Below are 16,589 nucleotides of genomic sequence, written 5' to 3'. Positions count from 1 at the left end.
TTTATACAGCATGGATATAATTGATTTCTCAGCGACAAGAACACAAGAACCTGTCAAGCACCATCCTGCGTTACCAAATTCCATCAGAATGATAATAATAGGACCATCTGGAAGTGGAAAGACACAGTTGTTACTTAATCTTATAATGAGATGGTTAAAATGGGATAAATTATATTTGGTAGCCCCGTCAGTTGATGATCAGCGATGTTATAATGTACTTAAGGATTTTAATGAAAACGCTAACGACGTTATCGAGTTTATAACCGATATTGATGAAGCACCATCAGTTGATTCCATAGACGGACTTATTAATAATTTAGTTGTATACGACGATGTGATGCTGGACAAACAATCAAACCCAGCCAGGATTTTTTCTCGAGGTAGACATAAAAATACCGATGTTATTTATGTTACTCAACGATACACACAAATACCAAAAGTGATCAGAGATAACTGTAATATTTTAGTTGTGTTTAATGGCGTAGACACACATACGTTGCGAAATATTCATCAAACCTGGTGCAGCGGTGACATGGATATAATTAAATTCAGAAATTTCTTTTTACAAGCGCAAGCTACTCCGCATGGGTTTATAACAATAAATTTACATGATCCTAGAACAAGATATCGTATTGGACTTGATAAAATATTTGGATAACAGGGGTGATGATAAAATTAAACTGAATTAAAAAGATATCATTAACATAATGAACAATTGTGCGTGGCTGCGTCAAGGAACCACTAATAAATGTGATAAAAAATGACGTGGAGAATATTGCAAAAAACATAATTATCTTATAAAGAAAAACCCTCATGCTGGTCCACGAAGTTGTGTTGGATGTAACAACGGCGTTAGAGGATTATATCAGATTTGCAAAAATTGCGGTGGAGATCGATACAGAAGTTTAATGATATATTACAGAAAAAGAAAAAACATAAATCCAAAAATAGAAAAACCACCATCAGAACTTGAATATTACTTGAAACATAGAATAAATTCCCAGGATTCAGATGAAGATTCCCAAGATTCAGATGAAGATTCCCAGGATTATTGAGCAGCAGAGGGGGCTCGTCTACAATCATTCTGGGGACAAACAATAATCGTAGACGTGGTATTGACCTCTATGAAGGGTCATTATTTTTTTTGGTCCAAACACAAGGTGACCGTTCCCTTAAGTGGTCTGTTCACCCCCTCTGCTGCTGAACTGAAACAACTCAAATTTTACCTAACCAATCTTGCCTCACATTGTCTTGAGTGTTTCCAGCTGCATTTAGTCTGGTTCCCAACCATTCATGACAATTTTCAACATCTTGATTTGTCTGTAAATACATATTGGTACCAGTATGAAATAATGAAGAGTTTTGATTGGTCAATCAGTAATGGGTGTGTATTGAGGGTTGCTGCTAATCATCATGTAGAACATACAAAATTAGATATAAATCAGTCAAAAGATGGCCAATACATGTGCTCCATCATCTGGAAAACAAAATAATATAATGTAGACCAGAGGATTGAATTCCTCGCAAAAAAGATGTCTTGATTGTGCTGGATTTGCAAACTAGTAATGGTTCTTGGATCCTGATGTAAGCACACACACACACACACACACACACACACACACAAACATACACACACACATATATATATACAACGCTGTCAGGCATTTCTGTGCACATAAGGTTTCCGTCTCCAACATGGAATCAAAACGCATACTGAATTCGAGTGATTGATGAAAATAAAATACTGCAATGCTTACCGTTTGAAAAGAGGCAATTGTCACTAGAATATTCTGTTCAAAATGATATTAATTTTGGACACAGGGGCTACCATCCCAAGTTTTCCTGACTCGCAATATGTCGGCCTATTCTTCACACAGCTTTGAAAAGGTGTAATGCTCATCCATCTGGCTGTAGAAAAGAAATACATTAATTTGGATTGTTTCTGTCAGCAGTTATTTCAAGTTGTTAGATTAGGTTTATTGCTAGTTTTACAAAATACAATGTAACCAATCCTATAAATGGCAAGATATATTAAGCAAACTAATCCGATCTTGTAAAAAACATATTAAAGTTCAATGTTTTATAAAAAAAAAAATAAGCTATTATGCGGAAGAGAAACAACAATGAATAGGATGTAATGTGTTTACACTGTCTTATTTATGGGGAAAAATTATTAAAGAATTTAGAAACAGACTATATGCTGGGCAATTTCTTGAGAATCCCATTCTAGCGACAAGTTGACATGTTGGGTAGCAGATAATTTTGTACATGTGGGACAATTTCTTGCATAATTGGAAACTTGGATCAAGAAGCAGATTTTTTTCTTCATCTTTTATATAATGTATTTATTTGTATGTTTCTAAAAGATACGTACTAAATAGGACTTTCTGGGTTACAGGTTCAAGAAGGTCATGGAGTGGGACTTAATGTTAACATTTAGAAATCACAATTTCAGATGCATTTAGTGTCAAAATGTGGGATATTTTGTACACTTTACGAATATCACTTTTTCTTATTAAAGTAAGATCATTCTTTCTTGCTACAAAATGGACTTTTGACCAAAAATAACACTTGATCCAATATTTATAGAGGTGATGTATCGTTGCACAGAATTATCTGATGCGCAGAATTGGCCAACATGCTGGCAATACAAAATCAAGAAAATACCTGTATTATGACCTGTAAAACTGTTTTTGTTCTGAATTTTTTTATATATAAAAAAATATATCCAATAAAAAATAAATCGAGTATATTTTAAAGAAAAAACAAAACATACGCACAATACGTAACTGAAAAAGTATTCATGTTAGAGTATTGAAATATCTGAAAAAAACGGAATCAAGGGAGGTAATATCACCATATTATATCATGTGGTCAAAGTGAGATAACTCACAGCATAGGAAGTGATGAAGAGAGAAATACAATATGAATAAAATATGAATAATCCTTTTAAATGTCGTTGTTTAGCCAACTTACGTCTGGATGTATCTATATATGCTACGTTCATTGTGTATACTATAGTATTTTACGACTAGCATCATTTCACGAAACACGTATCAGTTTCCTTATTATTTATATTCGTGGAACATGTATTCGGGTCGTGAATGCCAACAGTTCTGGACCTGTGTCTATCAATAATGTAATTATGTTAATTTTACCTTTATTATCTTCAGGTTCAGTTCAGTACTATCTACTCGATAAAACTTCTGATTCATGTCCATCTATGAACAAGATGTGAGAACTGAGACGCCGTTTCCAACCGTACTAAAAAATGGCAGTACATGTTTTCGGACGGTAAGGTTAATTTAATTCAGAAGTATGATCCGTACCGGTGCCACAATTGAAATGTGTCGTCTTTTATTTTATGTCAACTGCCAAAGCTATTCTTTCAAGAATTTTAAATAATAACAAAATAACGAAGATTTGAAAACTGATGATATGATATGGGCCCTGTCATAAAATATTTAAAATGAAATGACATTAAGGTCCCTTACAGCTGAATGGTTGGCTGTCATTAGTGGGAAGGAGAGCTCGGGAACGGTCCTGCTTGCTTTACATCGCTGGTTTCTTGTTGCATTTGCCTGGTGTTTCTTGCGATTTTTTTTTTCCTTCGAAATGTTCTAAAATGGGGGGGGGGTGTTCTATGCTGTTTATAGAGGTTCTTAGTAGAAATCATGCATGAAGAGAAATTTTCAAGGTTATTATGGTATTACTAGTAGAGGTGTTTAGGGTGTGTTTCCTACGTTATGTTATTTATAAATTTTTAGATATTACCTCTTTAAGATATTTATTAATTAATGTTTTTAGAGATTGAATGTTATCTATAATTTATTTAGCAAGAGACCCGAGTCCTAGCCGATTACACGGTTCGTTAAGGATATCTAGGACATCCGATTTTGCGGTTTCCTTAGTTTTTTATAAGTGCTTCGTAAGTGAATTATTTATTAATACTTTTATAAAATTGAATGATATGTTATGGGTTTTTATGTGGTGGCTTCTAAATTTATTTAGCTAGTTACTGGGTCTTTTGATTTTGTGGGGATATTAATTATATTTTGTTCCTAAGTCCTGCTGAGTCTATGAATTGATTTATATTTTTATATGCTGATTGTTTTTTTTTTATTAGAGTCCATAAGTAACTCTGGGTATGTGTGTGGTGATCCAGTCTCTTTGTGGCCTGCTAGTTCTTTCATAATTGAAATAAATGAGGTGTGCACAGCAACATACAGATTAGAAATATTTTCCCCAGTGAAATGTAATATATTAGGTCATCCACCGAACAATGAAAGGCTCATATAATAATTAACTTTTAGATAATTAATGCAAATAAATTCCTTGAACTATGCAATACATTGAATAAAATTAAGAAAACATTACATTACGAAACTCTAAACAGGGAAAAATAACGATCTCTAATATTGATAAATTTGTAAGGCATATACATGGCTAATGAAATGCGGTACTTTCACTTTCAAACAATGTCTGTAAGAAACCGGATAAAGTCACATTTTTAGAAGATCAGAAACATAATGCAATATACAGTCTAACAAAGGAAAAAACTTGACTTTGTCCGAAGACGAAAAATACCTAACACAGATAACCACAAAAATAAAGAGGTATATTTATATTATAATATCTAAATATCTGCAGAGCTGAAATCAAGGGGAATAAACCACTAAACTTCTGGTCAAAGAGAGATAACTCAGAATCAAATATTAACATTTCACTCTTACGTATATTCATTTTGTTTTCTGTTGAGAATAGAGAGCAATTGTACTAATATCACGATGGCTGTAACTGGGTTGCAGACGCATATTCTTGATAGGAATCGTGATCTTGTGCAAACTTGTGTCTAACATAGCCTACCCACAATAAGCATCATATGAGAAAATTCTTGTCATGCTGAACACTGTATAGAATATATAAAATGATGCAGACAGGCCATATATTGTCGGAAAAAAAAAACTTTTTTCGGGGAGGAGAGAGGGTGTGTCAACATAAAAAATATTTATTTTTTTACCGGAAACTCTAGATAATAGAATTCTCTTTTTCCCCATTAGAAACCAAGATTTACATAATTCTCTCAGAGTATAAGCAGTCTGGAATTATATGGAAAATATGTGCCTGAAATTACACGCCACTAAGGACCGTCCGTTTAGTACGTACGCATGGGGGTGGGGGTAACCTAAATGAATACGCTTGCGTATGGGGGTTGGGTCTACTGATAATGTACGTACGCGTAGGAAACGGGGTGGGGGCTGAATCCTCGATAATAATTGTCTAATACGTAAATGGGTTCAGTCGGCTTTTGAATGTTAGCAGGCACTAGACAAAATTTTAAAGTGACGCAGCTTATTTCTTTGATGCAGCCAGGCATTCAACGTCGGTGGACTATCTGTTTTATTAAACACGTTAATAGTATTAATCCTTGAGCATTTTTACGTGGATTATATATAGGCCATTCTATATACATACACCTCAACCAATAATAAGTATCATGTTTTTGGAGATATTTGTTCCGACGGCATCTCTGTTCAAAGTGCAAATTCTAATTGTACATGCCAAGGTTATGAGGTCTCTCCTACGGACTCGGGAATAACTAATAAATCTATCTTCATTCCTACAACAACTAAGAAATATTTAAACTGTACATCCTTTGGTCTGAAAAAGAAAGGCTTGCAACTTATCAATATCAATATAAGACACATCTTACCAAAGATCGATGAACCCAACCTTGCAGTAATTGGACTATACGAAACGTTTCTAGATTGTAATGTACCTGACAGTGCTATCTCTATTAGCAACTTTTCTTTGGAAAGACGAGATCGATCACAAGGCATAGGAGGAGGGATAGTCATGTACGTTTCAAATAACATACAAGAGAAAAACAGATTTTGAAAATTCTACTATCGAATCAATATGGATCGAATCAAGTTTCCTCAATAGCAAATCACTCTATATCTGCTCAGCATACCGACCCCCAAAGTCCCTATCCTCATGGACTGACCAATTTGAACACGAGGTAGAGGCTGCTTTATCTTCCAACAATGAAGTAATTATCATGGGAGACTTTAATATTGACCTCAACTCTAATACAAACACTAAATGGCTACATATGATTCAAGTGCACGACCTTACACAGGTAATATATGCTCCAACAAGAGTAACAGCCTGTACTTCTACTCTGATCGACCACATCTATACTACCCATCCAACCAGTCTCTACGAGATAAACGTACCATGTTTCCCTATTAGTGATCACTATCCTATATGTGCAACTCGTAAGCAACAGAGCGCAAAGAAAAACAACTTACACTCCTACATGCAATACAGATGTTTCAAAAACTTTTCTGAAAATGAATTTCTCTCCGAACTATCACAAAACATTAACGCAATATATTTCCCTAACATAGACCCAGACTATGACTTGTCTAACTGGAATCACTGTTTTCTTACTATCCTAAATAAACATGCCCCCATACGCATCAAGAGAATTAAACGATCAAAACAACCAGAATGGTATACTAATGAAATTGCAGAGGCACAACGCAAACGAAACCACTACCATAAACATAAAGACTTCACAAACTATCGTTTATGGCGAAACAAAGTCAAATCAATCATTGTAAAACACAAACGCTCCTTTTTCAACGAAGCCATCACATCAAAGTCCGATAACAGATCCATCTGGAATCACTTACGAAATCTGACTTCAACGAAACCTGCGCCTCTAGCTCCATGTGAAATTATAGTCGATGGCACTAAATATACTAAAGAGCTCGATATTGCAAACCAGCTGAACCATTATTTTACTAATATCTCCCAAACGCTTGACAGGCCTAAGAATACAGAGCCTAATTTAGACAAACTTACTAAATTCGTGAATGAAAGGGTACCCGATCATGCTAGTTTCAACATTCCCTTAATAACAATAAATGACACTGTTGATATTATAAATAAACTTGACACGAACAAATCAGCTGGTCTAGATGGAATTCACCCCAAAACTCTGAAAATGTCGGCTTTATCAATCTCAGAGTCGTTGAAAGATATAATTAACTGTAGTATCACTTCCAGTAAATTCCCGGAGACATTGAAGTTAGCAAAAGTATTCGCAATTTATAAGGGAAATGAAAAGAATGACCCATCCAACTATCGACCCATATCTGTTCTATCCGTACTTTCAAAAATTATGGAAAAACATGTCAGCAAGCATATTTTCAGATATCTTGACAAGTACCAACTCCTCCATAGATCACAATCAGGTTTTCGAAAGAATCATTCATGTCAGACTGCAATGACAAAACTTATAGACCAATGGCTACTAGCAGTAGAATCAGGTGAACTTACTGGTGCAATCTTCATTGATTTTAAAAAAGCATTCGATTTGGTTGACCATTCGGTGCTCATTAAAAAACTTTCAGCCTACAAGTTTTCTCCAAACTCAGTTGCCTGGTTCACATCGTACCTTACAAACAGACACCAGGTTGTTTGCACGGGTAAACATATATCCGAACCAAGTCATATCTTAAGTGGTATTCCTCAAGGATCTATATTAGGGCCTCTTCTTTTTCTAATATTTATCAACGACCTAGCCTTGTATCCAGTGCACGCTAACACAGATCTTTTCGCTGACGATTCGACATTGCATTTATCTGATAAATCTCTAGACTCCATTAAAAATAAACTTCAAACTGACCTCAACAATATATCAGTTTGGTGTCATCAAAACAAAATGCATATTAACATCTCTAAAACGAAATGTATGACAAATTAGAACAAGGCAGCGTCTATCCATTAACATGGATTTACTTCTAACTCAAAATGGCTTGGACGTATCTGTTGTCAAGAATCAAAAACTTCTTGGTATCTACATTGATCAACACCTCAGCTGGAATGCGCATATCGATCACTTATGTGCAATGGTAGTCAAAAGAATAACTCTGTTAAAATTGCTTTCGAAATTTCTACCTCCACAATCACTTGAAATCTATTTTTCGGGTTATATACTACCACTGATAGATTACGGCTTTACCATATGGGGAAACACATCAAATTATAATCTGTCCAGAATTGATAGGCTCCAGAAAAGGGCAGCCCGAATAATACTGAAACTTCCTGATATGACTCCCTCAAATGTTTTGTTTTCACGTCTGAAATGGCTACCTATACAAAAACGTATTCTTTATTTTAAAGGAATCATGACATACAAGTCTTTAAACGGTCTTTCTCCAGATTATATCTCTAACATAATTGAACTAAGATCATCAAATACTGAGCGTAATCTCCGATCGACGACAAACAACGATCTCCAGATTCATTGGTCGAAAACCAGTCATTACAAAAGCTCATTTTCTGTATCAGCACCTACTGTATGGAATTCCTTACCAATGAAGATAGGTAATTCAACATCCCTTGCTTCTTTTAAATTATCATTAAAAAAATTCTTTCTAGACCGCTGGAATGATATATTAAAAGCTCTGAATAGAAAACTTTAAAATCATATCCATAATTGATACATATTTGTATGTTTCCCAGTATAGTCACACATAGTCATTCATGTCAATTATGTTCAAATGAGTGTGCGACGATATATGGTTATGTGCATGAACTTCTGTTTTTATTATTTTATTACAAAAACTGAGGACCACATGGCAGATGGGTCAGTCATGACCAAATGTGTTATCCTCGTCAAAGATAGTTTATTATTATTTGCGTCAAGCGTACGCACGCAGGTGCTGGTGTGTAAAAAAAGCACGCATGTGTACAGGGAGGGGGGGGGGTTAAGTTTTGTTAGATTTTTGCGTGTGTACTAAAGGGATGGCTTCTAACAGTTTACGCCGAATGACTTTTTATTGAAAAGTGGATGCGAACTAGTATGCAAGCTCTGAAAACAAGCATTTTTATAGCGATGTAAATGGCTTCAAAGCCATTTTGAAATAAGAAGTTTATGATTCGATGCTGTTATTCATTAATATGTATATGTAATTGGTGCTATTGTAATGCTGACCGTGGTCTGCTAATATTTAAGGGAGCAGTCGGTATTAATAGAAATGGATCGGTAGGTGTAGTTACTAACCATACTGCCCACAATTCGACCCCACCCCAGACTCAGAATATTCAAATTTGATATGTTAATTAATAAACTTAGTTTATACAAATGGTGGAAATAAAAATGACAGCAACTGAAAACTGAAATATCCTCGACCTATTGTTGATAAGATTTTGATTACTCTCTAATATAAACTCGATAGCTAGTAAATGACATCGAATGGCATAACACTGTGCAACTAGTCTGAACGAACAACATCGATTCGTTCAAAGTAAATTCTACCATCACAAATGAATCACATACTTTATATATATATATATATATATATATATATATATATATATATATATATATATATATATATATATATATATATATACGCACCCTGTAATTTGCACGATGAAGTTAAAAACATTGCTTTTCTAAACCATTATTATACTTCACACCTCCAAAACAGCAAACTGTGCAGCTGTGTTGGAAGCAATCGATTCATATATGTCTTTCAACAATCTTTCTAACATCCAAGATTCTCCCAATAATAAACAAACTAACGACCATTTCGCAACTTAATTCAGCTATACGGTATTGAAGGGGTAATAATTGTAGAACTGACATCCGACAAGCCATTTGGAATACAATAATCCTGTTGGCATGCATCAATCTGGTTTCTAGAGCAACACGACTCAGGAAATTTTCAAGCCCAAAGTGTTGATGTGTGTATACTGCGTGTGGCAGCTAAGTTTTGCTGTGTACGCTGAATGCAGCAGCTAAGGTTTGATACTCAGATGCTCTAAATAGCATGACTAAGGTTTTCAATTTAAGTTTAACATTTAGTTCCTTCTGTATCTCATGTAATTATTCTTGAATATTTTGCTAGAGGTTGTAATTATTCCATTTCACATATAGAGGATAGCTATGCTAATCTTTATTCTCAGAACTCTGAAATAAGTAATTCTATTTAGGGTATATTTCGCTGAGATTGAAATATATACCAAATCAAGTCTTAGTTTCTTTCGTAGGCGGGATTTGTTTGCATCTCCCAGTTGTATACATTTAAAGGGACGAACGTACTATTTGCCCAGATAACATGATGAACTGCAAGTAACAGCCAAATACTGCACAGTTCAAGGGATATAACCACTCTCTTGATATTGAAAATGGTAAAAAAAAAAAAAAAAAAAAAAGAAAAAAACACATGGTTTACTTCATTGATTAAATCCAATCAAAATTTGCAATTATTATTTAAATACGAAGTCAAACAAAACACTATCCTGACATTTCAGTTCTTTCTTATTCAGACTGTTGTTACTTCTAATGACAGTTTTAAATCCTGTCAATGATTAAACATGGAATCGGTTAGTTTACATACAAATGAGTCACATCATGTTTATTTCCGGTCCAACGCAATATTTTAGTACTGTGATTTTGCCTAGTTTGCTTTTGAAAAAATGAGCCATTGCCTTTTACAATATTCAATTTATCAGGAACGGATGGATTTCGAATCAACAACTAAAATAAGGAAAACCAGATATAAACCGTAGTTCTTAGTACTTATTCAAAAGAGAAGTGTACTCTTAAAATTCCTTGTTTAAGTAAAATAATACAATTCTACTCTGTAAGTAAAATAATAACGTTTACTTTACATTATGTGAACCGGGATTTAAAAAAATCAGATCGATCGTTCATTCAATTTATAATTCTCAAGTGTTCTGATTGGCTGCAAATTCTTCACTCCACCGATCAGTACGAAAATGTTGTGATGTAATGTGATATTGATTTTTAACATAGCTTTAACAATTCTTCAGTCATATCGCTACGATGTCTGCAATGTGGCAGTTTATAGTGATGTCTAGCACTGGGGCATCATGCCGCAGACATGTAGTATGATGTCCCACCCAGACACATTATCCTGACACCAGGCCGACCAGTCCTAACACTAACCTCTTAATGCTGAACGCCAAGCGAGGCAGCTGTTAGTACCATTTTTTAAGTCTCTGGTATGACTCGGCCGTGGATCGTACCCACGACCTCCCGCATCCGAGGCGGATGCTCTAACCACAAGGCCACCGGAGCGGTACGAAAATGTTGTAAATAAGTCCTCTTAAGTAGCATGCACACACAAAAGTCTTTATGTGTACATTTATTTTTTCATTCAGATTTTTCCCTTTCCAATATCGCCAGTTGCGTACGTTCATTTCTTTATTGGTACCATTGAGGATTTCATCATACAATAAGCCCTCATGGACGGGCGACGGATTCAGAACGGTCCGTCTTGTCATCAGCTTTTGGTTCACTTGAGGATATACTATCATATTCTATGGAAACGATCTTATTCTAAGGGTGCAATAAATGAACAGAGACGTCAAATGAAGGTAATATTATTAAATTACAGAAAGATGATCCAATCAGCTCAAGTGACTGATGGGAAATGATTGTGAAATTATAGTGTAACTAATAGTATGAAATGCAATATATTACGATCTAAAGTAATGGTGGTGTAAGCTGAATCTGTTAGTAGAACACAAATTTGTTCATAAAGCTTGTTAACGTACGTTATGACTAACAGGAAGTAGCAAGTAATTACATATGTTTTTTTTCTAACTGACAGTATTTCTAATTACAGAGCTGAAGCATGCAAGCGCATGAGAATGCAGTGTATCAAGCAACTAATTAGCAATAAAGACTAAAATACTCATGTGTATCTTGTTTTTTCTTGTATGCACTGTTAACATTGTTAGTATTGAGTCATGCAAGCAATCGGTGTTCAATACATTCTAATATATTCTTTATTCATTCATAAAGTATGTGTGTGTGGGGGGGGGATAACAGAAATAAAAGAATCTAATCTGGGTTCAAGGTTTACCAATGTTGGTGCACCATAGTCTTTGGTGCTCAATGTGTCTAAGATTTGGGTGCAGATGCACCCAAAACATATGGTTCTGGTTCACAGTTTCAAGTTTGGGTGCAAGAGTGCACCAAGCATGTCTGGTTCACTGCCTTTATGATTTATACCCATCTTGGTACAATGGTTTGCTCACAAGACGACGACAAAGTTCTATTTATTGAATTTCACACCAAAAGTGTAAATTCTATAAAAGGAATAAATTATCAGTATAATGTTTGAAAATTTGGAATAATAAATAATAGGCACACTGCTATATGCAGATGTAGGTTATTTACCTTATACTTAAATGACAACAGAAATAAGTTCGAAACACGTCATTTTACTAAGTCACAAAATAACACTCTGCTAGTGTTATTTTATGCAATGGAATTAGTTAAACAGCTTTAAAATGTGTTTTACCATAGCCACATCAGATTTTAAAGCTGGTTGAGCCATTTTTGTATTTAGCGCCTTGGACAAAGACTGTAAAGTGACCAAGTTCGTAAACGCTGACCTGCTTTTATAATATTATTATTGACCAATCAGAATTTAGCACTTGCGATCATCGGGCAAGAAAGATTTACTGACCAATCAAAATCAAGCATCAAATATTCTCTGCTGAAAGTGACGTAATCGTATAAACATGAAGACCCAACAACACGGGACACGCTAAAGAATTAATTCTACAGATTTTCACACGAATTATAGAAATAAAGTGTAGCTACACAAGGCATCAGACATTTAAGATGTAAGTAGACAAGCCGTGTGATCAAAATGTCAAATCAGTTCAAAATACGTTTATTCCAACATCCGTCGACAACACATCGTAGCGGTAATACACAACATGTGCTTCGCATGAATGAACGTTCAAATCACGTCTGCCGAAATAAGTCTACATATCTATGAATTAAAACTGGGATATTTTAAGCATAAAAAGTACATATAACTAATGTGGTCATTCCTTGTTGCACGAAATAGCTCACTTCATGAACAAGATATATATTACGATGGTGCGGTGAACGAGAAATGTCATGCTGTAAACATGCTAAAGTTGACGCTGTTGACTCAAACCAGATACACCGGCATAACACTGTGTACTATTTTGAAAAGTGTGACCAAAAGTTTATCAAATTAATGATTGAAACGCTAATGTGATTTAGCTGAAAAAATGGGCAATGAATCGTTGGTATTTCGATTATTTATTGATCTGTATTGCTAATTAGAGAAATTAAAATGTCTAGTTCCTTCAATAATGTATGTCTCTTCACATCATGACTCGGGAAACGGTATTTAATTAAGTGGAAGGTTTCGAATACGTTCATTGGTAAAGAAATAGTCTTACTCGTTTTTGATGTTAGAAGGCTATGATCAATTATTCCTTTTAAAGTCATGAAATATCAACATGATGATGAACTGTGAAATTAATTTTTGTCTCCTCGAGTTATGTAATAATGTGGACCAGGATACCAGCTTACCTACACTTGAATGAATCTGTAAATATCATCTTGGTAGTTGTCATTTCTACTTACTATTTACTACCACCCCCAAAGTAGCATTTCGATAATCACTGTATAGTATAGGCATATGGAATTTATTTTCTTTTCTCAATGATATCAAGTATGAATTGAAAATAAAAACAAGGAACAAATGATTAAAGTGAGCTACAAGAGGAAATGAAAAGTCAACATGTAATGAAATTTCAAATGCATCATGAAAAGTGTTGATGGACAGATGGACATGCGTCCTATATGCTCTTGTGCACTATGGGCAATGGAGATAAGAAAAAAATTAAAATAATTTTAAAGGACTACCATCCCATAAGCACATCTAGGCTATGAGCAATATAACTGTTGAGATACAAAACTGTACAATAATTATAATAGAAAACCATCCCAAAAGCAAGTCTGGTCTATGAGCAGAAGAGGTAAATCATTGTACAATACATGTAAAAGACATACATCAAATGAGTTCATCATGGTTATAAACAATAACGATTATAGTTTGGGCAATAATTGTAATGTTGTAATGGACATCCATCTAATAAGCTCTTCTAAACTAGAAGCAATGGAGACAAAAGTTTGTACAATAACTGTAATGGACAACCATCACATAAGCTTTCTGGGCTATAAGAAATGGAGATAATAGATTGTCCAATAATTGTAATGGACAACCATCACATAACCTTTCTGGGCTATCAGTCGTAGGTATAAAACATTGTACATCTTAGATCTTCACAGCATTCATCCTTTCACTTGCAGCTATTTTCTGCAGTTTTTAACAGCATCCAACGTTCATGCAATGGAATGATTTTTGCTTTATAAAACACACAATCAATCTGTAAACAAGTTCCCTTATTCCTCAAACATCATCAAGAAAGCATTAATGCTGCACATTATAAAATTCTAAAGATATCTAATAATCATTTAAATCTGTTTTACCTGACAAAAGCATGCTATATCTTTACACTAACATTTTGATGAAAAATACTTGTTATAACAGTAATGCTTTCCTGTGAGAGTATTTTTCTATAGGATGTTTTTATCTAAATATTTTCTTTTACTTTATGAAGTTCCATTACTTGGATGACTCTGCAAATAAAACTGACACTAAGAGACTGATCATTTCATTTTTGGAGAGAGAGGAGCTGATATTTATTGTGAAAATCGTAGGCTCTTTCCCCCTCCCACATCTTAAATGGCTGATTACTAGTTTCAGTAGACATGGTTAATAGGGAAATTTGGAAAATTATCCATCTTATTGTCACACAAAAGTAAATTTTTTAGTCCAAAGAGCACGAACTAATGTAAACAGAAAATTGTATTTTAGTAAATTGTGTTTCTCCTAAAATACATTCCCAATCACATTAACTTTAAGAAATTACTACTGCTACCTCCAGAATCAAGCCCTCCCACAGACCAGAAAACGTCTGTCTGTAGTATGCATAGACAAAGAGAAGTAACTTTGTAGATTATTTCTCCTTATCCTGCTACATGTATTTGGCACTCTGCAACAATGGATATCATCTGTTTTAACTCGGGTACTGTCTAGGACATAAAGCACACTTTGTGAGGAGGGTTGGGAGGGATTTATGAAAATGCGATTGAGTAAGTATTTTCAGAGACATATGATTGCACTGTAAAATTATTCTTTCCGCATAAAATACATTGCGGAATCACATTAGCATTACAAAATATAAGAGGAGGAACTGCTGAGCATCCAATCTCTACCATGATGCACTGTGTAGGGTCAAAGGTTATCTATGTTTAATGGTAACACTCTCCTAGCAACAGCTAACACTGCCGAATATAAACATGTGTGTATATATAAATGTCTGCAAGAAGCTATCATGTGCACTATAGCAGAGGAACTACCATGTGCATTCCAGCAAAGGATTATTTCTTCTAGGGCGATTCCAGCAAAAGTTGACAAGCCCTAGCCGAGGATGTGGTTCTGCCAGGAGTGACATGTTCTGGTGACTAAGAAGCAACCTCGGGACCAACTAGACTCAGCTCCATGTTTTATGATGTCATGTAGAAAGAAGACTCGGCATGTCACCCATATGATTACACTATATTGAGATATTGCACACAGATGCAAGGCTTGTAGAAGTAGCTCATATTTCATTAGCCAAAATCCTCATCAGACATTCCTGTTCTTGTGAGAGATCAGCGTTGAGTGTTGACACAGGTTCAAACTTATACAAAGTTGCGTCATGTCAAAACCCGTAATAGATTCCACATTGGGAACGGGGTTAGTAACGTGAGGTCAGGAGTGGTCAATGTTGTTCTGGAAGCCTGAAATCTTTGTCGCAGCTAATGATCAGATGTCCATGATGTCTGAATTTGTCAGAAATCATAGAGCAACATCCCTTAATAGTTTCTGGTGATACCTTCATACTTTCGAAGAGAAAGTGCCAAGTTCAAGTCAGCTGGGTAATGGAGGCTGACAGTGGTGTGACATCATTTGCACAAGACCTGTCACTAAAATACTGCATATTTCCTATACTTCTGAAGTGGAGGCCCATCTAGCTGAAGAGATCCTCTCCACAATGAAGACTGGAGGAGTTTGCTAATAAGAATGATGCTGGCTATATTGGGAGGCAAAATAAAAAGGCACTCGGATAGGCCTGGCATCGTCACCTATATCATGTCTAGGCTGGGTGCTGTAATTGTAACAGTGGGTTCCCCAGCTTTGTATGTTGCAACTGCATCATATTCAATTGTCAATATTCTACTTTACAAAGGTTTAAAATTCAGATCCAAAATATGTTAGAATCCTTCTGTCCTCCATATGATGCAGTGTAAATGGTAGAGGGGAGGCATTCCAGCATCCCCATTTAAATGGTGTAGGGAAAGCATTCCAACATCCCCATCTAAATGGTGGAGGGGAAGCATTACAGCATCCACATGTAAACTAGATGATGAGTGAGAGGAAGGGTATAAACTTAAAATGTCTCAATCACTAGATATGGATGGGTCACTTTTCTCCTTGTACTTGATATGTTTTTGAAGAATCATGAAACATACATCTGCGCATTAAGAACAGACCTTACTGTTTATGGTTTATGAGCATTTAGTGCAGGCAAGGCAGAATTTTGTATTGTCTTCCATGACCTTAAAACATTTAATAGCCATGTTGTTACAGACTGGCTGA

General features: G+C 35.1%; 2 long non-coding RNA genes across 5 annotated transcripts in view; both read right to left on the bottom strand.

Moving 5' to 3' along the window:
• Positions 1-16,589, bottom strand: part of LOC149784698 (uncharacterized) — a 192,562-nt gene that overhangs the window by 36,685 nt on the left and 139,288 nt on the right. The window lies entirely within an intron of this gene.
• On the bottom strand, positions 1,201-3,434 carry LOC149784701 (uncharacterized). Its single transcript, XR_016414180.1, has 3 exons — positions 3,159-3,434; positions 1,758-1,908; positions 1,201-1,320 (listed from the first exon to the last, which is right to left on the bottom strand). It is a non-coding gene; the product is annotated as an uncharacterized LOC149784701 (long non-coding RNA).

The sequence above is a fragment of the Sinohyriopsis cumingii genome, chromosome 14 (genome assembly GCF_028554795.1).
Source record: "Sinohyriopsis cumingii isolate HCF-2022 chromosome 14, ASM2855479v2, whole genome shotgun sequence".
Lineage (NCBI taxonomy): Eukaryota > Metazoa > Mollusca > Bivalvia > Unionida > Unionidae > Sinohyriopsis > Sinohyriopsis cumingii.
Note: the sequence above shows the minus strand (reverse complement) of the source record. Positions and strands in the feature narration are given on the sequence as shown.